Source organism: Pleurodeles waltl, chromosome 7 (assembly GCF_031143425.1).
Source record: "Pleurodeles waltl isolate 20211129_DDA chromosome 7, aPleWal1.hap1.20221129, whole genome shotgun sequence".
Classification (NCBI taxonomy): domain Eukaryota; kingdom Metazoa; phylum Chordata; class Amphibia; order Caudata; family Salamandridae; genus Pleurodeles; species Pleurodeles waltl.
Window position 1 is genome coordinate 1,221,460,194 of NC_090446.1, and position 27,272 is coordinate 1,221,487,465.

General features: G+C 43.4%; 1 long non-coding RNA gene across 2 annotated transcripts in view; it reads right to left on the minus strand.

Annotated features, from left to right (window-relative positions):
- Positions 1–3,805: 3,805 nt before the first annotated feature.
- Positions 3,806–27,272, minus strand: part of LOC138246120 (uncharacterized) — a 387,722-nt gene continuing 364,255 nt past the window's right edge. For both annotated transcript variants that reach the window (XR_011194227.1, XR_011194226.1), the window contains one exon: positions 3,806–6,510. This is a non-coding gene — a long non-coding RNA (uncharacterized lncRNA). The remainder of the gene's footprint in view (positions 6,511–27,272) is intronic.

A 27,272-nucleotide genomic window follows, 5' to 3' on the forward strand; every position in this document is an offset into this window, starting at 1 on the left:
TGCTGAATATTAGACAGATTGAGCAGATTTTATAGCGACATGACAGCACCTTATGGAGCTTCTATATTCTTTTTTGCACCCTTCATCTTAGCCCTTCCACCAGTGTCTTTCCAGAAATGTACATTCCTTCTTGAGGGTGAGAATCTTGGCATTGAACCCAGGGAATGTCTTCTCTGAAAGAGGGGTCCTAAGCCTCTTAACAGGTGAGAGCGTTTCCAAAGAGTTGGAAATCCATTCATCAAAACAGCGAGAAGAGATAGTAACAGAGTCCATTAAATTGGGCCTGGTGATTGGAAAGGTGGCGGACCAGGTATTTAGATTTAGCTTGGACCAACAGCGGTCCCATTGGTGAGCCAAGGGCTTGTGAGTCAGAGGCTGGAGGACCAACAACGTAAATGGGAATAAAAGGTGGTCTGACCAGATTGAAGGGACATGGTCCTGTACTTGGAGACAGTTAAAATTACTGAAAAGTAGATCAATAGTATAGTCCTTCTCATGAGTAGGTCCACACAAAAGTTGCTTCAGTTGCAGGGATCCTAGGTCTTGAAGCAAATAACTAACCACTGAGTTACTAGGATCTTCAGAATGCACATTAAAATCTCTAAGTATAGTGGAGTTAGCTCTCCGCAGCAGTTCCAGGAAGGGTTTGTGGGAGGTGCATTTAAGGGCCAGGCAGTCTATACAATAAAATGCCATAAAAAGTAAAAGTGGGATCCAGAGTAAGAGAAAGGGAGAGACTCTCATCTCCCAAACTCTAGGTGAGAAATGGTGCCCTTTAATGAGTCCCTATAGATTATTGCAATGCCCCCGCCTTTCTCAAACCAGTCTAATCTGGAGATGCAGTACCCAGGGGAGAGTGACTGGACCACATCTGGAGCAGAACCCTCATGTAACCAAGTCAAACATCTGAAGCAGTGTCCAATAACAAATGAAAGATGTCTAGTTTATGCACAGCTAAAGAGCGTCAGTTTTGTAAGGACATGCACCATTCTAAGGAGGTAATATGTGTGTGTGAGTCCCGAGCTCAGTGGAAATCTGAAAGCTGCAGTTTTTACACACTGCAGAAGGTAGATTGGGATCGATCAGGTGTGAGCAGGCATCAGGTACAAAGCTTTTGAAGGGCAACAATTGACTGGCAATATAGCACACCTTGTTTTGGAAAAAAGGGGTCAAATCCTAGGTCTGATTTGGGGTTGGACGGCCGCAGACAGGCCTGCATTTGGCGCTCATCGGCAAGTAAGCTGTGGGGCCGTGGTGCATCCTTCATTTATGGAGGACCAGTCAGAAAACGAGTGTGTGAAAAATCAAGATGGCAGTTGAAAAATATGCAAGCATGGCATCTGATTATAAGCAGTTCTCTTTCCAACTGTGCAGACCCATTCAAAGTGTTTCCCAGTTTCCCAGAGCCACAAGGTAAAAACACAGTTTAAAAACACAAATTCTAGTTTAAAAGAACAAGAAAAAAACACTGTCTGTCGGGTAGTGACACAGCATGCCATCTCCCCTGAGCTACCTACCTATTAAACATTTTTTGGGGAGGGCCACATGAACCCTCCTAGGGCCCAAGGGACCACCACCACCCGAGACAAAATTAAATAAATATATGGGTGGTCTGTGCAGACCCCCCTGGTTCCCGGGGACAGCTCCTTCCCGGGACAACATTAAAAAAGTATATGGGGGCGCATGGACACCCTGCGCCCCTGGTACCACCACCACCCTTGGGCAACATAATTAAAAAACTTAGGTGGGCCACGAAGACTCTCGGGATCTCAGGGACCACCACCCACCCAAACAAGATTAAAACAAATATGTGGGGTGGCCGCATGGCGCCCTGGGCAAAGGGGACCACCACCTCCCTGGGGAGTTAGGGGTGCTGTGCACAACCCTAGAGGTCCCAGTGACCGCCACCTCCTGGACCATTTTGAAAATATTTATTTATAGATGGGGCTGAAACAACCCCACCCCTCAAGGTCCTGGGAATCACCACTTCCCGGGACCAAATACTTTTTTTTTTAAAGGGAGTGGGCCATGTTCCCCCATCACCCAGGGCCCAACCACATGTTCTTGGGTACCCAGCAAAAAGTTATGGGTACCTCAGGGGGAGTCTGAAGCACCCCACGTCCCAGCTGGCTCCCATCTCCTGTGGCAGCCAGCATTGCTCCCACATGCAGCTGCAAATAGTAGCTCTTTGCATGCCCGAGCAATGTTTTGATCTCTTTTCCTGCCTGTTAGGGAAAGTGGTGGTCCCTGGGGCACATCCCCCTGCAAAGTTATTACATATAGCCCTGGGGAGGTGATGATCCCAGGTCTTCTAAAAGTCCTAGTATGAAAACCATGTGTGTTCCCCTACAATTTATTAAATGCCCTAATGCCCCAGGACCTGGAGAACCCATGGCACAATAAATTAAAAGCGTGGGAGACAGTGCCTTATTAAAAACAAATCAGAGGTAAATCTGTGGAACCCTCTGCAATTTTTATGAGAACTAAAAAAAATACTTTTTAGCCAGCATAGATAAAATAAATCGATGCATTCCCAGCTCATTCTCATAGGTGTCATAATTTTGTCTATTTCACTGCATAATCATTCAACACAGCAACCAGACCCATCATGTGTTTCGAAGCCATGAACTTTTAAATTATACATCGGATTAATCACAGTTAGAATTGTGCTTAAGTCTACAAACAGGATATAAATCTGCAAACCACCAGGTGTGAAAGACAAATAACTCGTAATCCCAGAATGCAGTATAAAAACCATGATGAGAGTTGTGATGGGGAGATGACAGACAATACCTCTTTGAAAAAGACAAGGATGTCGGCATGCATCGTGGAGCTTCCGGGAGTGCAGCACTTTCTTTTCTGGACTATATATATATATACATATATACATATATATATATATATCTATATATATATATAGATATATATATATATATGTATATATATATATATACAAAAAACAAAGGAGAACTCTGGGAAGTTCCCAAATTTAGGTGGAGAGCAGCTCTAGTAAGGAGCACCCTCCAACACCAGCGACACTCTAGATTTGCTCACCTCAAATGTCTGCTTATCTAGCAAAGTTATTAAGCATAGGATCAGCACAGTGCTATCCACGCCAAGCTTGATAATGACAAAGTCTTTTGCCATTTGTACAGCAAAATCTTTAAGCATAGGATTGACACAGTGTCATCCTCGCCGAGCTGTACAATGACAAAAGCCATCTACCACTCCAGGCACAGTATTACAGCTTTGGACTGGTCAAATACCGTCCAAGCCAACCTGGAATGGAATGTAAAGCAAACCCTGACACGTGTTTCGCTCTCATTAGAGCTCTTCAGAGAGGTTTAGCTTTGTCCAGACACAAGGGAGCACCCAGTATAAGTCAAAACAAGGCCCTTTCATGGTTAGAGTGATGCATAAATTATGCAAAAAGCAAAGGAGAACTCTAAGAAGTTCCCAAATTTAGGTGGAGGAGTTGCTTTTACTGTCTGCTTATCTAGCAAAGTTTTTAAGCATAGGATCAGCACAGTGTCATCCACGCCGAGCTCGATAATGACAAAAGGTACTGGTGAAATAGGAGCACTGTGAATAGGTTTTAGGATATTTTCAGCAGTATGCCTGTCAACCTGCAAATGATGCAACTTTTCAGGTGTACATTTACCTCTGTGCTTAGGATTACACCTATGGACGTAACTGCATGGTTTGTCTTTGGGAACCCGGGCCAGTGGTTCAGCATAACAGGGGTTTGGCTACTCATTGTACAAGAGGCTCATATTGTAAACAAATAAACTCAAGAGTAAAACTAGATTTTAAGAAAATGTCTTTATTCTTTAAAGAGAAAAGTGTGAACAATGGTTTATTATTAAATATATCTGACATGTGACATTATAAATCATACAACATCTAGCCTAACAGAACCAATTCTAGCCATGCTCGCTGTAGTATGCCACACTCAGCCCACATAAGTGACTAAGGACGTAAGTAATTTTACATGTAGTTTATTAAGATATTCTTGTTCTACTGCATATTATGTTGAATGGAAAACCTGAATAATATCTAGGTAACTGGTAAAGAAATTGGTTCCAGAAGTGACAATGAGATACTTATGATTCGATGTACAAAAATGAATGCCATTCTAGTGGTTGATGTAATTGAGAATGTGTGTCTTTATTGTTCATTTGAAATTGGATTTTAGTTATGAGCAATGTTTAGCCAACCCAATTATACTTTGTGTAAGTATTTGAATGTATTATGGGTTGTTTACATTTGTATTAAGCTGGACAACATATATTGTGAAATAGTATTTATTATTAATAGTTACCTACCATCATGCATACGTTTGGACAGTAATTCTTGTCTGCTACTTCTTGCAAATGCAGCATAGCATAGAAATCTAGGCACAGTGAAGTACAGTCCAAACATGTGCACACAAAGGCACTACACTTGATATTTTTTTCTTTTTTGTCAGTGGTAAAAGTAGTTTGGTTAGATAATTGATAAAATCAAATGTTTTTATGTTTGGTATTAGCAAATCCTCCAATTTCTGAAAGAAAAGCTGAATGCATTCTACATTTACCTGTTGCAGTCTTTTTATGGGAAACACTGCAGCACTCTTGACAAATGGTTTTGGCAGTGTTTGCAAAGTGCCAACTACATGACTGTAGAGCATGTGAACAAGCAATAACTGAATTCAAATCTAAAATTACACATATAATTTAATTATATATATGGCCTTTTACGGTTCAAGCTCACTTTGATACCTAAGACAAAGCCGGAAGTGAGTAAATAGTAAATTGAGATACTTTACTATATATATCAAAACTTCCTTTTACAATGATGCTTAAATTTAAAAAACATTTCTCTACATTTATTTGTATTGTCATTACCAACATTGGAGCAGAGCATATTAAATATTAAATCATCATAATTCACATTCGTTGAGTAGTGTTACCTTTCTCCATAGGCTATCAATTCTTTGTGAGAAAATAAGTTACATAGCCTCATCAAAATGTCTTTAAAATATCGTTAACAGATATAAGAACTATTTCTATAATGTAAGAAATGAATTTAAATCATTCATTATACCGGAATGGATTGAATAACCTTTATAAAGGACAGTGAAGTTTTGGTAATTTCATCAAGGACCATCATTATACTTGAAAATATAAATAAACAAAATTATTCATGTATTGTACGTTTCCTTTTAAAAATATGAGTTTTGAAAGTTTCTCCTGGAGACAATCAATGCGAAGTAATCCTCTTATAAGAATATTGGTTTACCCTGCTCTTTTTATATGGCTTAACAGGCACAGCTTGCAGCTTTCATTCTGCCACACATCCTCCAACAGAAGGCAACAGAGGGCCCTTGCGAATATTTACACATGTGATGACAAAATTAGTTCTACAGTAAATAGATTATTATTGATCCTCAGCTCAGTTTTCTCTGTTTTCTTGTGAACAATAATTCTCAAGCCCTCTTTTCCGTGATTTGTGAACAAAGTGTACATTTCAGAACAAAATACTTGGACAAAGATAATGAATCTATCTCATGTTGTATACAGACATTCCAATGAGTAATGTGATATAAGAAAGTATGTAGCGCAAATAATTTCCTTTTCCTGGGCATTTTGCAGCTGAATAACATTTATCCATATCACATACCAATGTCAATACGATGGATGTGATTATGAAGTCCAACACCACAGTACCCATTGTGTCCTTAATAAGCTGCTCCTCAGTTTCTATTGAGAGCAATGCCTGTTACATGGAAAGACAGAAGAAGCAGCGGAAAGCCAAAATTAGCACATGGAGTCCTCATCATATATTCTCCGACTACTGGACTTTGCTAATCCACTTCTTGGGAGCAACCTCTTTTGACTTAATGTAAAAAAAAAAAACGATTATTATTCGAAAGAGATCACAAACTTTCATGAAATCTCAACTGATGGCATAGATTATTTGATGTCAATGCAAATCAACTATATTTTTCCTGTTCTGCATGGGGGAATTTTATTATTACCTGTGTATAGGTATACATGTGTACAGTACTCCCCACTTTCAAAAATTAAAGAAGGATCGGTGATGATTAAATAGCCTTGATGCTGACCTGCGTTTTCTCTTCTTCCTAATGATGGGGACCCAAACCAAGCCAGTTACCAGAATCATAAGTCCTATAGACAGGGCTGCTGGTCCAATTTGTTTAGAGATTTTTGCATCTTTTTTCCATACAAAATACATAGTTGTAAGGATCACTCCCAAGAGAAAGAAGGCTCCTCCAATGGACATAACAATGATGGGCTTCTGATAAGTGTCCCAAGCACTTTTGGGACTGTTGGTCCAAAGGGATTCACTCCTGGAGTAACTGAAAAGTGTGCTTTCAGTCCGACTGGTGATGAAGTCTTTGGACTCTGAGGAAGATTGCTCCCCACTGCCATCTTCGCTTGTAACAATGCTTTCCGGAATGGCTTCCATTTTTACATTCTCTCTGCTTGAAGGCCGGTGGACTATTCACTGAGACAAAAGAAGACAAAGAAGGGGTTAGGGCACAGACGACTATTGGATAGGTGTGTAATGTATATTTCCTTTTTATCAATGCAACATTGTTCTGTAGACTTTAACATACAGATAAGAAGATCATGAGTCAAACTCTAATACTATAATTTCTATCAATAGAACATCTTTAAATTCTAGGAAAATCTCTGTCTGATACAATACTTTGCAAGGATACAACCTGTTAAGAAACACTTTCTATAAGTTTCAAAGATGATTAATTTACAGACAATGCATCACCAACATAGTCAGCCTGCCTCCAACTGGCACTCAGTAGAACTCCGCCACCATGAGACATGAACATTCCTGACATGAGCTAATTACGTATGTTTAAAGGTAACTATACCTATATACAACTATAACATCCCCTTACACAACAATATAAAGAACGTGCAATAAATATATTTATAAATAAAAAACTAGAAACAATACCTAACATCAATATTCAATATCCAATAAACAAATGTAAAGAAAACGTAGAACATATATATATATATATATATGTGTGTGTGTGTGTATATATATATATATATATAGATATATATATATATATATATCTATATATATATATATATATGCATAAACACAATTTAAGCATGCAAATGGATACTAAATGAGGATGCTTCAACTGAACCCCCCCCCTAACAGCAAAGAAGAGCATTAATTTACAATGCAATCTTCATATTTCACTGGTATTCGTCTGGGTTTCATGGCACCTGTGCTCATAGGATCACCACACAAGATCCTTTTTTTTCCTCGGGTCTACCTTTGCAGCCCTTGCAGCAGCAAACTCTGATTTTTACCATGGTACTTCACCAAACTAGACATACTCCATGTACTACCTGTGTTAACAGTTACACCATTTCTCCTAATGGAAGTAATGATGAAGGGCCCCATAAACTCACCCTTCCTGGCCCATCTTGGTTTCTTTACTAGGACTAGGTCCCCAACATGCCATTTCTTACTCTTCACTGAATTCTTTTCATCATATCTGAGTTTATACCTCTGTTGATAAGACCTGAACCTGGCCCTCATCTCCTCTTAATCCAAACAGTTTCATTAATAGGTAACCACTGTGGGGTTAATTTGGAGACAGCCACTCTAACCCACAAAAATTCAAAAGGAGACTTATGAGTCACACAAGTTGGGGTAATGAAATGCACCCACCACGTGTCTCTCAATGCTTCCTTGAGTGAAATCCCCTCTTCTAGAGTTCTCTGCACACATGGCTTTACTACTCTGTTCATGTGTTCTGCAAAACCACTGGCCTGTGGTGCATACAGAGCAGTTTTTTGATGTGTTACACCAAAATCAACAACAAATTCTTACATCTCTTTTGAGGTGAACTGTCCCCCATTATCGGTGATCACGAATGTGGGCACCCTTTCACTAGCAAACTCATCTTTGAGAAATTCTAATGCCATCCTGGTGGTTACATTGCTTACACACCTTGTGGAAACCCATTTTGTGGTGTAATATACAAATAGCATTAAAAATCTCTAGGGTGGCGGCAACAACTCAAATGGCCCATTATATCAAGACATAACTTGGTCCATGGCTCCTCCGGTACCACATGTGATAGAGCAGCAATATTTGTGACACAATCTTTATCAGTGGAGGCACATGAATAACACTATTTGACTGTTTCCTCCACCTGGCCATCCATGCTCAGCAACCAGTACCTCTCTATGACCCAAGCCTTGGTGAGACTCCTCCCAAGTTGTCCCTCATGACCTAAGTTGATTATATAGGTTCTTACATTCCTGGGAGGAATAATACTCTTGCTCCTTATTAGATCACCCTGGTGTATTGTGAGTTCATCTCTCAATGACCAAAATGATCGTAAGTCTGAATTCAACCTTTTATTATCAGGCCAGCCTTAAATAATAAAGGTTCTAATTGTAGGAAACAACTCATCTTTGTCTTTACTTTCATCCCGCTCCTCCTCCATGATTGCTGGTTCCTTCACCCAGTTTACACAATATATTTCATTCACAATCGCAGCACTTTCATACTCTGCTGGCAGCATTGACAAACAATCCAGTGCTTTGTAAAACCAGTAAAATACTGTACTTGAAAATGAAAGTCCTCCAGTCCTTTACACAAACATTTAATTCTCATGGTTAATTTTTTCACTGTGGCTGCCATAAAAAATGTGAACAAGAGAGCTGTGATCTATTCTCACTAAGAAAGAGATGCTCCACAAATAAAACTTAAAATGTCTGACTGCCTACGATATGGCCAATGCTTCTCTTTCAATACATGAGTAGTGTTCTTACCCTTCCTTGAGTGCCCTCAAAGCAAATGCTACCACTCTCTCAACACCATCATTAACTTGTGTAAGTACAGCACCCAAACCTTGAAGGCTGGCTGCCATTGTCAGGATATTTTTTGTTGTTGTTGTTGAAATGTCCTAACTAGGCATTTTACTCATATCTTGTTTCACAGTTTTAAATGACGCCTCACATTCCTTTGACCACTCAAAATGAACTCCTTTTCTCAATGGGTTCTGCTGGGTTCTACCATACTTACCCTTGATGAATTTAGAGTGAAACTCTGTGAGCCCCAAGAATGCTCTTTGTCAACAGGGCTGAGGACATTTACAATACTATCTGCTAATTCTAACTTAGGTTGTATGCCCTCACCTGATATGACATGCTCCAGGTAACTGACTGATGTTACTCCAAGTTTACATTTTTGTTTGTTAATGGCAAGTCCCTTTTCCACTAGTATTTTCAATACTTTCCTTAATGTGTCATCATGCTCACTCAAATCATTGCAATATTCTTAAAGAAAGAATGCTGGGTAATTTCCCAAGGATTCTCTGGTAGCAGATTGCCGTGGAGGCTAGCCCATAAGGCATCCTCACAAATCAATACGGTCCCAATGGCATCACAAAAGAGGTCAAGTGCCTTGATTCTTGATGTAATTGTAAGTGATATGCCGAAGAGAGGTATAAAATGCTAAATATGTTTGCTCCCTTCAACATGGTGATTGATCTGGAAATATTAGGGAGTGGTTTGTGGTCCATCCAAATCTTCCTAAGGAGTCCTCTCAAGGGCACACACCTTCTGATAGATCTCCCTCCATCCTTGGGTGCTAGAACTTTTGGAACCAACCACTCTGATGACTCGATCTCTTCGATAACCCCCAAGCTTAATAACCTATCCAACTCTTCCTTCAAAGGTGCAATCATCATGTTAGGTACTTTGCGAACTTTACACACACATGGATTAGCATATTTCTTCAATACTGTGTGATGGTCAAAGTATTTTAATAGTTCCAACTCATCCTTGAATACCTCTGGGATTTCCTTTTAAAACCTTTCTCCTCCTCCACATTCTTCAATGAGCATGACTTGTTTGTGTGGATTATGTGCATTAGGATTTAAAATAATGCCCATGTCCATTTTGATTCCTGCAGCCTAGGAGGTTATCTCCTCTTCTAGCAGCATATATCTTTCCAATGGTTTCCTTAACTTCGAACTCAATTTTCTTTATAACATAACCCATAACATCAATGTGTGTGCCCCCATAACTAACAGGATTGATATCTGGTGGAAGCAATCTATCATTTGGAAATTTATCATACCATTCTTTGTTCCCAGTCTTTGTGAATGGAGAACCAGGGTCTGCCAGCATCAGAAATGTTTTCTCTCTAATGTCAACTTCACACTCAGGCATAATCACACTTCCTGCAACCATTTCCTCATTGTCATTCTACTCATTCAGAACTACATTCCGCAACCCTTCCTTCACATACTCTAAAGTCCCCCCACGCACACTTTTCCTGAGGACTTGCAAAACCTTGCATAATGTCCTTTAAGTCCATTTTTGGGACATGTTGAGTTCTTGGCATACCAATTTGGACTATTAGATAAGTGATTCTGTCTCTCACATCTATAGACACCTCTCAAAAAAGAGACAAACTATATTATATATACAAAAATGGTAGTGGTATTCTTTAGATGAGCAAACTTCAAAGTCCTAATTTAGACTTTGGAGGGAGAGTGGCCCGCCGTCCATCAGAGCGGTACAGGTCTTTCCTCTGCCACTATACATGGACTACTGGGGAGATGTCTGTTTCTTTTGAGGTGCTACCATCACAACAGCTTTTCTGAAGGCACTGAAAGATTGGTAAGCAACTGCCACATTTCAAGCAACTGCTCACCAAACATTTTGTTTTCTAAAATCAAACTCCAAATTTTGGGGTTTATTTTTGAAAAACAAAAAAATAAATTACCCTGACACCCTAGGAATTCTCTTCCAGGATGTTAGCATAATGTTTTAGGTCAAGCCTAGGCAGCGAGCATGTGCTGTCTGTGAGACATGCTGTACTCACTATATGGGCACCAAGCCTGCCCATAATCTTGCTATTTGCCAGTGCCATTTTCACTCCTCTATTTTGTCTATTTGTTTACATTAATGCTATTAATTTGGCATTAATTTGTTATGTCTCTGGCAGCGCTTATCCCACCCCAAAAGCAACAACCAAATACAATCCCACCCCCAAGTTCTAATTATCCCATGTGTTTCTAAACTACTTTTTTTATATGTTTTAAAAGCATGCCCATCGCTGCTTGCAGTTCTCTTAATCTCCCTGTGCTGTGCCCACCACCCCCACCTCATCGCTGCTTGTTTTCTTTTGTGTCTGCACATGTTTTCGAAATGTCATATTTTCTCATTCATCCAAAGTTCAGCAGCAATTGCTGTTGTGCTAATACATTTACTATCCATTCCTACGAGGTTCTGTGGCCAGTGTAATTGATTATTTTTTGGTGGATGTGCGTCTTTGGCCGTTGCTGCTAGACATGAGGGTAGATTCAAGGTGCGAGAGTGATCACTTTCCACTGCTGCTTACCCTTTCTGGGAATATTTTTGGTAGAACCTCAAGTACACAGCCATTAATGGTCCCTCCCCCTATTTTAAACAATGCTAATACAAAGGTGAGGTGGCCCAAAGTCATGTCAAACCCCTATTTGCTACGTGAGATTTACCAAGTGTTTTTAGATAATTTGTCAGCTTACGAAGACCTTGAGCCTGAAGCCATTCCACTTCTTGATATCCACAAAGATATGATGGTCAAATTCCAAAGTGTTTTTTATAAAAAGGCAGCCATGGTAAGCCGGCAACGTAGGGTTTCGTCTAACAGTAAATGGTTTAATGATGTATGTATGAGGGCTAAGACCGAGCTAAAAAAGGCCATAAAGGCCGGGCCCCCGGGGATGATTAAACAAGCAAGATGTATGTATAAAAAGACAATTTTACAATCAAAGAAAACTTGGGAAGATGTTATTTGGCAGGATTTGTTAGATGCTACAAAAGCAAACAACAATACGCTTTTCTGGGAACTGTTGACTAAGCACGAGAGAGGGGGTAGGTCTAATCTAAGGAACCATATCCAACCCGGAACCTGGGTGGAGCATTTCTCTCTCCTTTATGAAGGAACTATCTCCACTGGGGTTGTTGATTGTGATAAAGTGGGATCAGGCCCCCTTATTTTACCAAATGCTAACCTTGTCACCTCTCCACCTGATGGGAATTCTTATAACTCTGAGAGTTACATTTGTTTTTCTTTAGAAGAAACTAGAGATGCTATCAACTCTTTGAAGTCAGGTAAAGCACCAGGTCCCGATAAAATTCCAGGCGACCTTTACAAATCAGAGTTACCTATATGGACCTGGTATATTAACCTACTGTCAAATAAAATCACAAAAGGAGGACAGATCCTTGAGACGTGGAAGGGTGCAGAAATTATCCCAATTTATAAAAAGGGTAATGTAAATCTCCCAATTAATTACAGACCGGTCAGTTTAATCGACAACTTACAAAAAATCTTTGCCAAACAGCTGCTAGTCAGACTATCGAGCTGGGTGACGGAGCAGCAGATCCTTTCACCGCTTCAGGCAGGGTTCCGCTCTAGAGTTAGCACGGTTGACCAGGCTTTTAGGTTGTCCGTGCTACACTGGAAATACGTAGTCTTGGCAAAGCAATCTTTATATGTCGCTTTTGTTGATCTGCGTTCTGCTTTTGATTTGGTCCCAAGAGATAAGCTTTGGGGAGTGTTACACAAAATAGGGGCCCCACCCGATATTATCCATCTATTGACACGCATGCATGAAGGCACATATGCGCAAGTAAGATGGGGCAATCAAGGTGAATTGACAAACAAATTCCCCATTAAAAGAGGTGTCCGTCAGGGATGTGTGCTTGCACCACTTCTGTTTTCCTTGTTCATCAACGAGGTGGTCCAAGAATTAATGACATGCCAGAATGATGCTCCCACCCTAGTCAATTAGAAAATCCCTATTCTCCTTTTTGCGGATGATTCTCTATTGATTTCAAAAACCCCTATGGGTTTGCAAATTCTTGTGGATAGATTTAATTCATTCTGCTGGAATTTTGGTCTAGAGCTGAACTCGAAGAAAACGAAACTGATGGTGCTTCGCTCTGGCCCTCGCAAGAAATGTATTATTAGGTTAGATGGAGCTATTTTGGACCAGGTTAGCTCCATTGACTACTTGGGTGTGAGACTTACAGATTCACTCCTTTGGGAGGAACAAGTTGGCAAGAGTGCTGGGCTTTTGCAACATCGGGCAGCATCCATATTGCGCCTTTATAGGAATACGATCGCTAAAGTTGTGTCTCCAGCAGTAAAGATTTACGTGGCTAAGGCACAGGGTGCTGCAGTTTACGGCGCAGAGATTTGGGGCATGTCAGATAGCAGCAGGATAACCAAAACTGAGAATAGTTTTGCACGGGCCTTATGTGCTTGCCCTATTAGCAGCCCATTAACCCCCCTATTCTTAGACCTTGGGCTTAAACGAATAGCTGACCTAATTATCTTACGGCCTCTATTATATTGGGTGAGGCTTTGGATAGTCCCCGAACTGGCCATATATAAGTCTTCTCTATTAGAATTGTTAAAAAGCTCTAACTCTATGTCCATCCCATGGATTAAACACGTATCCAGTTGGTTTTGTACGCTGGGATTGAGGAACTTTTGGGAGAATCCTCAGCAACTTGTGAAGTCCCATGTAAATGCACTGAAAGGAGCTTACTGGTCCCACATACGTAATAATTACATTTCCCAAAAATCGAATGGTCACCTAACTAATTTGTTTATTGATTTTAATTGGTACCCAGAATTCGAACTATACCTAGATATAATTCCTGATTTACTAGGTAAAAGTTTGTATGCCAGATTTCGATTCGGAACATTACCTTTGAAGGCCTTGACGAGTAGATGGGGACCCAAGCTAAGCTCTGATATTTGTCCTGCATGTGGTACTTCTTCCGAAACAGTAGAACATTTCATGTTTTTTTGTCCCGCTTACTCATCCCCAAGGTTTAAATGGATTTGCAAAATCTGTCGGGAACTGAACTTAAGGAAATATGTTTTAGCTTTGAGGATTTTAAAAAGCCATAATTCAAATTTGACAATTTATGCAGTAAGCAAGTTTTTAGTATCGGCATGGCGAATACGTATCTTTTATTTACAATGATTGAAATTGTTTTAAGTCGGGCAAACATGGATCTTATTCCTTTTACTTTTGATATGATATCATGATGTTTAATTATATTTATATTGTATTGTATTGCTTTGATGGTCTCTTGGCCGAATAAAGCTTATGTGAAACACACATTTACTATCATTTTGTTTCCGTTCTGTTTTTCAACATGTTTTTATTTTGCTTTTATCGAAAAGTATCTGGTTTAGTTTTTTTTCAGGCATGGAGAGAACCTTATCCGAGAATCCAGCCTGGCTCCCCAGCTCCAAACTCGGCAGCTCTAAGTATTATGCCACCTCCTCCCTACAAAGATTTGCTGGCATAGGCTGTGAAGACGTGCCCTTCAGAACTAGACACTGTACTCCAGATGTGACTGTCAGAGTTGGACAAGGTGGCCCCCATAGCTGGACACAGTTCTTCTGATGTGGCATCCAGAGCCCATCATGAAGCATAATGCAGGAATGTGTGCCAGTATTACTTCATTCAGTTGTTGTTTTTACTCACGACAACTCTGTATGGACAAAGATTTCACCCTATTAGAACCAGTTAACACCCAAACAAAGCATTAAGCAATTAAGGGATGACCCATCAACATTTGTGAGTGGCTTTCCACTACAGAGGAACATGTGTCACCAAGTTGTTTGTAGCGTTTGATCCTTAAGTTATAAAACGCTTTTTTGTTAAATCTGCAGATTACCCAGGAGATAACAGAGTATGTGGTAAATGTGGCAGATTCACAGTTATGTAAAAAAAGCTGGGGCTGCAGAATAGAATAGTGGCCCTAATTATCGGTCCTGCACAGACATTTTCACCCATAACTGGGACACAACTTGCAATATATATACAAATAGAAGCTTTTGTGTACTGTACTGGACAGGTTTATTTTTGGGTGTGTGATTCTATGTCAACAGTTCGCTGGTTATTCCCTACCATGGTGTGCCAGAAATCCCATATTTCCCAGGTTCAATCATGAGTAATTCAATCACTTCAACGTTTTTTACCCGTTGCATTCAGGTAGTCATAGTTCTTATTCGATAATAGAATGAGCAGGACAAGCACGAAAATGCACAGCTTCGATTCAGAATGTGTTTCTATTTGCCTGTACATGCACTTTAAGATTTATTCTAAGTAGTTTTGAATTAGATATTTTTCTGATGGTGCTTCTTCCAATTATGTTTGTGTGTGTACTTCATAGGGGCTTGAATTTTTGATGTATTTTTCTCAAGTATTTATCTTTTATGGTTTTTACCGAAATAAAGTAATTATGACTACTGCTACTAATACTACTCCTCAAAATACCTCATCACTTAACCAGATGAGTAGTGAACCCCATTATTAAAAACAAGTAACGTGTCATGTGTGGTCTATCGTATTGTGATTGCATTTATATAGTGCTTAATACCCCTGACAAGTCGTTGACACATCCAATTCTTCCAAAAATGTTTAATAAAACCACACACTCTTCCAAGTAATCTGACAGGTCTACCTGTAACCGCTTAGGACCGTCTGAGCACTACCATGCCACACTAGTGGGTGCTGTATAATATGTACATGCTTAATAATATAACAAAACATAAAGTTATGACTCGTTTTTGCCCCATAACAAGCAAATGATAATAGGACTAAGGTGACCAGATTTCGTTCCTTTATTTTATTGATTAACCTGATCGGCACATGTGATAAATACATACCACAAACCTTCTAAGAAATATTTGCATTATATGTAGTTCAAAACACACCACTGTAAACTGTACTGAAACACAGTGTGGGAAGTGTTTTGTTGTTGTGCTTGAATCATTGCGGTAATGCACCTATTCTGGATCATAGTTCTTTAAATGATGTGATGAGAAAAGAGTGAGTGAGAGTGTAAGCAGTTCACTTTATCCAACTGACCTAGGATAATGTGCTTCATGACTAAACACTTACAAGGTCCCAAAGGTGAGACCTATTGGCTATGTCAATGCTTGTCTATCTTTTTTTCTGTCCTGGATGGCCGGAGTCTCTTTGGAGGTGCCAGTGATCTTACACTGACAGCCCCAACTCTGTTGGGCCACTGCTGTGGGATTGTAAATGGCAGAGAGTGGGTTTTACAGCAAAAACATGATGACCCGAGGAGTAGCCTGTAAGCCAAACTCTAAATCAGGCCTAAGTCTATAACTCTGTATCTTTACTTATAGGGCATAATACTCACGAATAGCAGGCCATATAAGCACATGGGGGAAGAAAGATGATAGTTAGTATTGTCTGTGAATAATATAGGTGACTACATTATTTCTGTTATAGAAACTTTATACAGTAATATATCAATAAAGATTGTTTAAATAACTTTTTAAATGTTTCTTTTTTTGTTTTGCTTGTGGGGTGCCTAGCCACTTATGTAATGTGTTTTCTAATCATATTACATCTATATATTTGTGCTCATAATTTGCAAACTGTATGTACAGTCTATGAAGTGTAAGGATGCAAATATGCATTATTTATTAGATTCAGTATTAAAAGTATGTACTTGTCATGAAAGATGTTGTAATCTCGGTTATAAATATATAGTTATAAATATATTTGAGTAACTCTATGCCACAGACTTGTGAAAACTCTTTTATTCCTTGAAGGATGTGCTGTCTGTAAAGAGAAAAGCACTATCTGTAAAACAAACAGATGAATTTCTTTGCCTAAGTCATGATTTATGAAGTTTATGAAGACATCGTGGCTTTTGTGTTATTAGTAATTCTCAATTCACATTTTTACCTTTTCTATGATTGCAATCCTCACAACCTTGCTGAATGAAAGGGGAGTAGAAGACTGTCTATCCAGGAGCTGTTTCTGTAGTTGTGAACTTTATAAGTGGCAACAAGCTACTCCCAGAAGGCTGTTCAAGTGATACGTTTGTCATTAATGTAATGTTACAAAACAGCAACAAAACATTAATATTATGTTTCTTTATATGCTATATTTCGTGTTGTAGGAAAGTCCTCCTTTTTTGCCTGATCACCCCCACACTTTTTGGATAGGTACTGGTGGTTACTGACTCTTGGCTGTGCCCTGGGTACTGCTTACCAGTCCCAGGGCCAGTGCTCTGTGTAAAATGGATATGCAAATTAGGCTAATTATAATTGGCTAAGTTAACCTACCTATAAGTCCCTAGTATATGGTAGGGCATGTAGGTTTAGGGACCACAGCATAGGTGGTGCACACCTAGGTGCACTGCTGAGGTGCCCAGTGTCATTTTAAAAGCAAGCCTGCCTTGCTGGCTGCTTTTAAATTAAAGTTATATGCAAATTCGACTTTGGAATTAAAGGTACTTCCAAAGTCTTAAACTACCTTATTTTTACATATAAGTCACCCCTAAGGTGTGCCCTATGTGCCCCTAGGGCTGGGTGCCATGTAACTATAAGCAGGGACTTTATAAAAATAGATTTATAAGCCCTGGTGAGGTAAAAACAGCCAAATTCGTTTTTCCCTCATTGAAGTAAATGGCCTTCATAGGCTAGAATGGGCAGACTTTATTTTAAATTTTAAAGTCTCCTTAAATGTTACATACCAAGAATTTGGTATCAAATTAATTGTTGTAATAAATCCCACAACTTCCAGTTGTGGGATTTAATATAACTTGTTCAGGTAAAAAGTTTAGACTTTACCTAAAAAGTTGCCAATTTCAGCTCTGCATTGTTTTTGCTGCTGTGCTCTGATTGGCCAGCCTGCAGCAGCTTCTGCCAGGCTGCCTTGATGAGGTGTGAAGTGGCCTGGCTTCACACAAAGGAATGTGCTTGGGGGAGAGAATCTCCCCTCAGCAGATGGTGAGGCAGGAAGGGGGAGGGCTGCCAAACTGGTCTTCAAAGGCAGAGAAGGACATCTGGAGCACCCAGCAACACCCCCACATCCTGCAACCCCAGACAGCTAGGTGCCCCCTTGATTAGATTAGGAGAGGGCAGGAGAGGGGTGTGTTTATGATTTTTAGCCACACCAGTGGGTGGGCTCAGCCAGATGTAACCTCCAAAAATCAGATTCAGCCATGTTGGATTTTTAGAGACTGTTGCCATTTGGGATGGATTTTTGCCACACTTCCCAGGAAGTGGTCATCACAGAGCAAATTAATTGTTGTAATAAATCCCACAACTTCCAGTTGTTGGATTTAATATAACTTGTTCAGGTAAAAAGTTTAGACTTTACCTAAAAAGTTGCCAATTTCAGCTCTGCATTGTTTTTGCTGCTGTTCTCTGATTGGCCAGCCTGCAGCAGCTTCTGCCAGGCTGCCTTGATGAGGTGTGAAGTGGCCTGGCTTCACACAAAGGAATGTGCTTGGGGGAGAGAATCTCCCCTCAGCAGATGGTGAGGCAGGAAGGGGGAGGGCTGCCAAACTGGTCTTCAAAGGCAGAGAAGGACATCTGGAGCACCCAGCAACACCCCCACATCCTGCAACCCCAGACAGCTAGGTGCCCCCTTGATTAGATTAGGAGAGGGCAGGAGAAGGGTGTGTTTATGATTTTTAGCCACACCAGTGGGTGGGCTCAGCCAGATGTAAACTCCAAAAATCTGATTTAGCCATGTTGGATTTTTAGAGACTGTTGCCTTTTGGGATGGATTTTTGCCACACTTCCCAGGAAGTGGTCATCACAGGGGGATGACCCTGTACCTGATTGGAGAACCAGGGCCCCCCTGCTTTTCACCCAGGAGTAAGAATAAAACTGGCAGACCTGCCCCCACACCTCAGATCCCCGCCAACTTTCAAGAAGAAGGAACTTAAGGAGAAGAAGGACTGCCCTGCTGGACCCCTGGCCTGCACCTGGACCCTGCACTCAGAAGGACTGCACCAGCTGCACACTTGGGCTTCACCACAAGAAGGACTTTGGCTGGCTTCAACTGGTTCAAGGAGGGACTCCCTGTTTGCTAGAGGTGAAAAATTGCTATCCAGAGTCCCCTGCACCAACTCCTAAAAAAGAGACCAGTTGACCACTGCCCAGTGGCCAAAAAGGAGTTTGCGCCAGGTGCATTCTGGGAGTTGAAGTCCGCACCCCCCTAGGACCATCACAGAACTTCTGGACCCTTGGGGTGAGCTGTGGACCCCAAAAGAAGCTTAAAAGAACATCTGGGTGAAGCCCCAGAAGTTTGGAAAAGATTTGAGAATTTTTGTAAAAAAGCTCCAGAGAGGGACCGACCCGCCGCGGAAATTCTAGCCGGCTTGCCTCAACCGCGACCCGGCCTGACTTCGTGGTTCGTCCCGGTAAAGAAAAACATCCGAAAAAGAGACTAAGTCCGAACGTAAAAAGTTGACCGGGACCTCCCAGCCATCGTAGAAGGGCTCCACGGACGTCGGATCAAGATCCAGGTTTACCCCGGTCGAAGGATTTTCATCTCGAAAAAACAACTAAGTCCGAAGGTAGAAATCACCACCGAGGAAACCCACATCGCGTATCCGGACAAGGGCTCCAGGAGGTCGGAATCAACTGGCAGGTTCGTCCCGGTGAAGAAAAACTTCAAAATAAAGACTAAGGCCCTCATTATGACCCTGGCGGTGTTGCACCGCCAGGGCCAACGGGGGCGGGAGCACCGCCGACAGGCCGGCGGTGCTCCCTTGGGCATTCTGACCGCGGCGCTTTGGCCGCGGTCAGAAATGGAAAACCAGCGGTCTCCCGCCGGTTTTCCGTTGCCCATTTGAATCCCCCATGGCGGCGCAGCTCGCTGCGCCGCCATGGGGGATTCTGACACCCCCTACCGCCATCCTGTTCCTGGCGGTTTGCCCGCCAGGAACAGGATGGCGGTAGGGGGTGTCGCAGGGCCCCTGGGGGCCCCTGCAGTGCCCATGCCAATAGCATGGGCACTGCAGGGGCCCCCGTAAGAGGGCCCCGCTAGTATTTCACTGTCTGCATAGCAGACAGTGAAATACGCGACGGGTGCAGTAGCACCCGTCGCACCTTCCCACTCCGCCGGCTCGATTACGAGCCGGCTTCATGGTGGGAAGGTCGTTTTCCCCTGGGCTGGCGGGCGGCCTTTCGGCGGCCGCCCGTCAGCCCAGGGGAAAAGTCAAAATACCCGCCGCGGTCTTGCGACCGCGGTACGGTATTTTGACGGCTGGACTTTGGCGGGCGGCCTCCGCCGCCCGCCAAGGTCCGAATGAGGGCCTAAGTCAGAAGGTAACTTTTTAACCGAGGCCTCCCGCGACTTGTAGCCGAGCAGGGCTCCATCGCGGTCGGCCTGAAACTTTGACTTTGTCCCGGTCCTGGTGCAACCAGATGACCCGATTGGCGCTTTTTGTTTGTAAGCGCTAGAAAAATAATAATACTTTAAAAATTCATATCTCCGGTTCCCCTGAACCGATTTTAATCGTTTCTGTGTCATTTTAAAGATAAAAATATAAACTATTTTTATAAATTGGTTTTGGATTTTTAAACTGTTTCCTGTGTTTTATTTACTTACTGTTTTGTGATATTTGAATGCTTTACACACTGTCTCCTAAGTTAAGCCTTGACGCTCGTTGCCAAGCTACCAAGGGTTGAGCTGGGATTAATTTACTGAGACCTAACTGTACCTAGGTGGAGGTTAGTGGCTTGTTGCTAGGTGTAGGTACCTACCTGCCCTTACTAATAACCCATTTTCCAACATTTTTGGTGGCAGCGGTGGGATCCTGTACTTGTGTTCAGTATCACGTTACAGTTTTAAGTAAAACAAATTTAAAATCCTTTAAATTGTCTTAGTGCAAAAAAAAAAAAATTAAAATTTTTAATTTTATTTTTTTTATTTTTTTATTATTAATTATTAATTTGGATTAATTTCAATTATTGAATTTTTGTAATTTTTCTAAATTCTTGTTTCCAATTTTTGCAAAAAGTTTTTGCTGACACAAAACTAGGGAACCATGGAGCTTGATCTGGCTAGCCTACCCACACTGACAGTAGTCCAGCTTAGGGGGTTGTGTATTGAAAGAGGGTTGCCTGCAACCACAGATCTCAGGAAGCAAATCCTGATTAAATCCCTGACAGCATGGGCTGAGGCCCAAGAGGTAGAGACAGAGGAAGCTCCAGAGGAGGAAGAAAAAGGGGAAGATGCTAACTCTAACCACTCAGGGGAGGGGAGGCATCTGAGCCTAAGTGAGGAAGAGGAAGAACGGTCCTCAATAGATACAGTCACTAGGGGCAGACCCAAAGCTAGTGGTAGGAAGGGGGTCCCTTCAGGAGGAGAGAACCCATCCATCAGAGAAAGAGAGCTGGAGGCCCAGCTAGCATACATAGCTTTGGAAGCAGAGAAGCTGGCCCTAGAAAAGAAAAAGTGGGCAAGCAAAGAGAAAAGAGATGGTGGCAGCGATAAAGAGGCTGAGGTGTCCCTGGGTGGGGGTTTTGCCCCCAGATTACCCAAAGGGGTGGTTCCTGCCTATGTAGAAGGGGATGACATAGATAAGTGGCTGGGGGCCTTTGAGAGGGCCCTCCAGATGAGGAAAGTCAAGCCTCAGTACTGGGGTTCACTTCTTTGGGAGTTGGTTCCCAACTCTGGGAGGGATAGGCTCATAACCATGAGTGGGGAGGATGCAGACTCATACCCCAGTATGAAGAGTTGCTTGACTAAAAAGTTTTGTCTGACCCCAGAGCAGCATAGGCTCAAGTTTAGGGACACCCAAAAGACAAGCACCCAGTCCTGGGTGGACTTTGTGGACATTTAGGTAAAGGCATTGGAGGGCTGGATACAGGGCAACAGGGTAAGTACCTTTGAGGGACTGTACAATTTGATTATGAGGGAGCACCTTCTAACTAATTGTGTCCAAGAGAGGCTCCGCCAGTATCTAGTAGACTCTAGGTTGACCAACCCCAGAGAGCTGGGGGAGGCAGCAGATGACTGGTTAAGAACTAGGGTTAACCAGAAACCCCCAGGGGGTGATCAGAAAAAGGGAGGACATGGTTCTTCTCAGGGGAAGAACCAGGGGAAAGATGACAAAAAACCCAAAGAGTCCTCACAAGAGTCCCCAAAAACTTCTCAGGGAGGGGGAGCCCCGAGCCAATTCACTTTTAAAGGGAAAGGGTATCATGGAAAGAATTTTGATCCTGCTAAAGCAGGAAGGTTTGAGGAGCTTGCTAAGGCCGGCAAGTGTTTTGATTGTCATCAACCTGGACATAAAAGAGGAGATGCTATCTGCTCCAAGAAGCCCCCCACTGGTGGGCAATCCCAGGGGATTGCTAGTGTAGGGTTGGGGGTGGAAGTTGGCCCAGGGGTGGAATCAGGGTACACTGAGGTCACCTTAGTATCCGTGGGTGGGGTGGACATTGCAACTATGGCCACCTTACCTCCCATCATGGAGAGGTATAGGCAGAGGCCTAAAGTCAATGGGACTGAAGTGGAAGCTCTGAGAGATACAGGAGCCAGTGTGACAATGGTCACAGAAAAGCTGGTTTCTCCAGAGCAGGTCTTACCTGGTGTCTTCCACCAGGTGACTTATGCAGATAGCAGAACCAAACTCCATCCCATGGCTATGGTGAGTCTGGAATGGGGAGGTGTGACTGGCCCTAAAAAGGTAGCTGTAGCTCCTGCCCTCCCAGTAGAGTGTCTGCTGGGAAATGATCTTGAAGCATCTGAATGGTCAGAAGTGGAGAGAAGGGTCCATGCACAGATGCTGGACCTCCCCGAATGGGTGTGTGCTGTGACCAGGTCACAGGCAGCACAACAGGGAAATGCTGGACACTTGGACCCTGGAACAATGGGCCAAGCCTCCAAGAAAAAGAGAAAGGGCACTGGGTCTGGATTGCCAGCCCCAACAAGTACGGAGGGTCAGGAAGAATCCAACCCTGAGGGGGAGGATCTGAACTCTGAGGGAGGGACACTTTCCCTGCAAACTATGCCTGACTTGGCAGAACTGCAAGGGGCAGGTGGGCCCACCAGAGAAGATTTGTGCCAGGGACAAAGAGAGTGTCCCACTCTTGAGAGCCTGAGGCAGACTGCTGCCAGGCAAGAGCAAGGGGATACCAGTGGGTCCCACAAGGTTTACTGGGAGGATGGAGTTCTCTACACTGAGGCAAGGGCCCTCAAACCAGGGGCTACTAGGAGAGTAGTGGTCCCCCAGAAGTATAGAGAATTCCTCCTTACCTTAAGCCATGATATCCCCTTAGCTGGTCATTTGGGACAGACCAAGACCTGGAACAGGCTGGTCAACCATTTTTATTGGCCCCAAATGTCAGAAAAAGTCAGGGAGTTTTGCAGCTCCTGTGTCACCTGTCAAGCCAGTGGCAAGACAGGAGGCAAACCAAAGGCTCCCCTGATACCACTGCCAGTGGTTGGGACTCCCTTTGAGCGGGTGGGGATTGACATTGTTGGTCCCCTAGACCCACCAACTGCTTCAGGTAACAGGTACATTGTGGTGGTAGTGGACCATGCCACCAGGTACCCTGAGGCAATACCCCACCGGACAGTCACTGCTCCCACAGTGGCTAGGGCCCTACTTGGTGTGTTCACCAGAGTGGGATTCCCAAAGGAGGTGGTCTCAGATAGGGGCACAAACTTTATGTCAGCCTATCTGAAAGCCATGTGGGATGAGTGTGGTGTTCCTTATAAGTTCACCACCCCCTACCACCCACAGACCAATGGTCTCGTGGAAAGATTTAATAAGACCCTGAAGGGCATGATCATGGGTTTGTCTGACAAACTCAGGAGGAGATGGGATGTCCTCCTCCCGTGCCTGCTGTTTGCCTACAGAGAGGTGCCACAGAAGGGGGTTGGATTCAGCCCCTTTGAGTTACTGTTTGGACACCCTGTAAGAGGCCCATTGTGCTTGGTGAGAGAGTCTTGGGAAAAGCCTCTCAAAGAATCCAAGGAGAATGTGCTAGATTATGTACTGGGCCTGCGGTCACGCATGGCTGAGTATATGAAGAAGGCAAGCAGAAACCTGGAGGCCAGCCAGGAGCTCATGAAGCTCTGGCATGATCAAAAGGCTACCATGCCTGAGTATCACCCAGGACAGCTGGTGTGGGTTTTGGAGCCTATGGCTCCTAGGGCACTTCAGGCCAAATGGACTGGGCCCTATCCAATTCTGGAGAAAAAAGGTGAGGTCACCTACTTGGTGGACCTTGGCACCCCCAGGAATCCACACAGGATCCTGCATGTAAACAGGATGAAACCCCACCAGGACAGGGCAGACATGACCATGCTAATGGTCACTGATGAAGGGAAGGAGGAGGAGGGTGAACCTCTGCCAGACCTCCTGTCCTCAGAGGCAAAAGATGGGTCAGTAGAGGGAGTGGTACTCTCTCCCAAATTGACAGATCAGCAACAAAAAGACTGTAAGCAAGTTTTGGGACAGTTTGCTAGTCTGTTCTCCCTGACCTCAGGACTCACCAATTGGTGTGTCCATTATGTTGACACTGGTGACAGCTTGCCTGTCAAGAACAAGCTGTACAGGCTGTCTGACCAGGTCAAGGCCAACATCAAAGCTGAAGTGGCTAAGATGTTGGACCTCAAGGTAATTGAGCCCTCTGATAGTCCTTGGTCCAGTCCAGTGGTACTGGTGCCCAAAGCTAATCCCCAAGGTGGGAAGAAAGAATTGAGATTCTGTGTGGACTACAGAGGTCTAAACGCAGTCACTAGGACTGATGCTCACCCCATACCTAGAGCTGATGAGCTCATTGACAGGTTGGGGGCTGCCAAATTCCTGAGCACATTTGATCTGACCTCAGGATATTGGCAGATTGCCTTAAGTCCAAGAGCTAAGGAGAGGTCAGCATTTTCCACACCAGAGGGCCACTTTCAGTTCAAGGTGATGCCCTTTGGCATGAAAAATGCTCCTGCCACCTTCCAACGGTTGGTGAACAGAGTCCTATCTGGGTTGGAATCTTTCAGTGCAGCTTATCTGGATGATATAGCTGTATTTAGTTCCACCTGGAGGGACCACCTGGTCCACCTGAAGGAAGTGCTTCAGGCCCTGCTTCAAGCAGGCCTGACTATCAAGGCAAGCAAGTGCCAGATAGGGCAAAGCTCTGTTGTGTACCTGGGCCACCTTGTTGGTGGAGGCCATGTACAACCTCTCCAGCCCAAGATCCAGACTATTCTGGATTGGGAGGCTCCTAAAACCCAGACTCAGGTCAGGGCCTTTCTTGGCCTGACTGGGTACTACAGGAGGTTTGTTAAGAATTTTGGGACCATAGTGGCCCCTCTGACTGAGCTTACCTTCAAGAAACAGCCCAAGAAGGTCATTTGGACCCCAGAGTGTCAGAAAGCTTTTGACACCCTAAAACAGGCTATGTGTTCAGCACCAGTATTACTGGCCCCTGACTATAGCAAGGAGTTTGTAGTGCAAACAGATGCTTGAGAGGAAGGGATTGGGGCGGTGTTAGCACAAGTTAATGAAGAGGGCCATGATCACCCAGTTGCCTTCATCAGCAGGCGACTACTCCCCAGAGAGAAAAAATGGAGTGCCATTGAGAGGGAGGCCTTTGCTGTGGTCTGGTCCCTGAAGAAGTTAAGGCCTTACTTGTTTGGCACTCACTTCCGTGTACAAACTGACCACAGACCTCTCAGGTGGTTGATGCAGATGAGGGGGGAGAACCCACAACTGTTAAGGTGGTCCATTTCCCTACAGGGGATGGACTTCACAGTGGAGCACAGACCTGGGACTGCTCATGCCAATGCAGATGGCCTTTCCAGGTTTTTCCACTTAGCTGATGAGGACTACCAGGGTGTAGGTTAGTACCCATCACCTTTCATCTGGGGGGGGGGGCAGTGTAGGAAAGTCCTCCTTTTTTGCCTGATCACCCCCACACTTTTTGGATAGGTACTGGTGGTTACTGACTCTTGGCTGTGCCGTGGGTATTGCTTACCAGTCCCAGGGCCAGTGCTCTGTGTAAAATGGATATGCAAATTAGGCTAATTATAATTGGCTAATTTAACCTACCTATAAGTCCCTAGTATATGGTAGGGCATGTAGGTTTAGGGACCACAGCATAGGTGGTGCACACCTAGGTGCACTGCTGAGGTGCCCAGTGTCATTTTAAAAGCAAGCCTGCCTTGCTGGCTGCTTTTAAATTAAAGTTATATGCAAATTCGACTTTGGAATTAAAGGTACTTCCAAAGTCTTAAACTACCTTATTTTTACATATAAGTCACCCCTAAGGTGTGCCCTATGTGCCCCTAGGGCTGGGTGCCATGTAACTATAAGCAGGGACTTTATAAAAATAGATTTATAAGCCCTGGTGAGGTAAAAACAGCCAAATTCGTTTTTCCCTCATTGAAGTAAATGGCCTTCATAGGCTAGAATGGGCAGACTTTATTTTAAATTTTAAAGTCTCCTTAAATGTTACATACCAAGAATTTGGTATCAAATTAATTGTTGTAATAAATCCCACAACTTCCAGTTGTTGGATTTAATATAACTTGTTCAGGTAAAAAGTTTAGACTTTACCTAAAAAGTTGCCAATTTCAGCTCTGCATTGTTTTTGCTGCTGTGCTCTGATTAGCCAGCCTGCAGCAGCTTCTGCCAGGCTGCCTTGATGAGGTGTGAAGTGGCCTGGCTTCACACAAAGGAATGTGCTTGGGGGAGAGAATCTCCCCTCAGCAGATGGTGAGTCAGGAAGGGGGAGGGCTGCCAAACTGGTCTTCAAAGGCAGAGAAGGACATCTGGAGCACCCAGCAACACCCCCACATTCTGCAACCCCAGACAGCTAGGTGCCCCCTTGATTAGATTAGGAGAGGGCAGGAGAGGGGTGTGTTTATGATTTTTAGCCACACCAGTGGGTGGGCTCAGCCAGATGTAACCTCCAAAAATCAGATTCAGCCATGTTGGATTTTTAGAGACTGTTGCCTTTTGGGATGGATTTTTGCCACACTTCCCAGGAAGTGGTCATCACAGGGGGACGACCCTGTACCTGATTGGAGAACCAGGGCCCCCCTGCTTTTCACCCAGGAGCAAGAATAAAACTGGCAGACCTGCCCCCACACCTCAGATCCCCGCCAACTTTCAAGAAGAAGGAACTTAAGGAGAAGAAGGACTGCCCTGCTGGACCCCTGGCCTGCACCTGGACCCTGCACTCAGAAGGACTGCACCAGCTGCACACTTGGGCTTCACCACAAGAAGGACTTTGCCTGGCTTCAACTGGTTCAAGGAGGGACTCCCTGTTTGCTACAGGTGAAAAATTGCTATCCAGAGTCCCCTGCACCAACTCCTAAAAAAGAGACCAGTTGACCACTGCCCAGTGGCCAAAAAGGAGTTTGCGCCAGGTGCATTCTGGGAGTTGAAGTCCGCACCCCC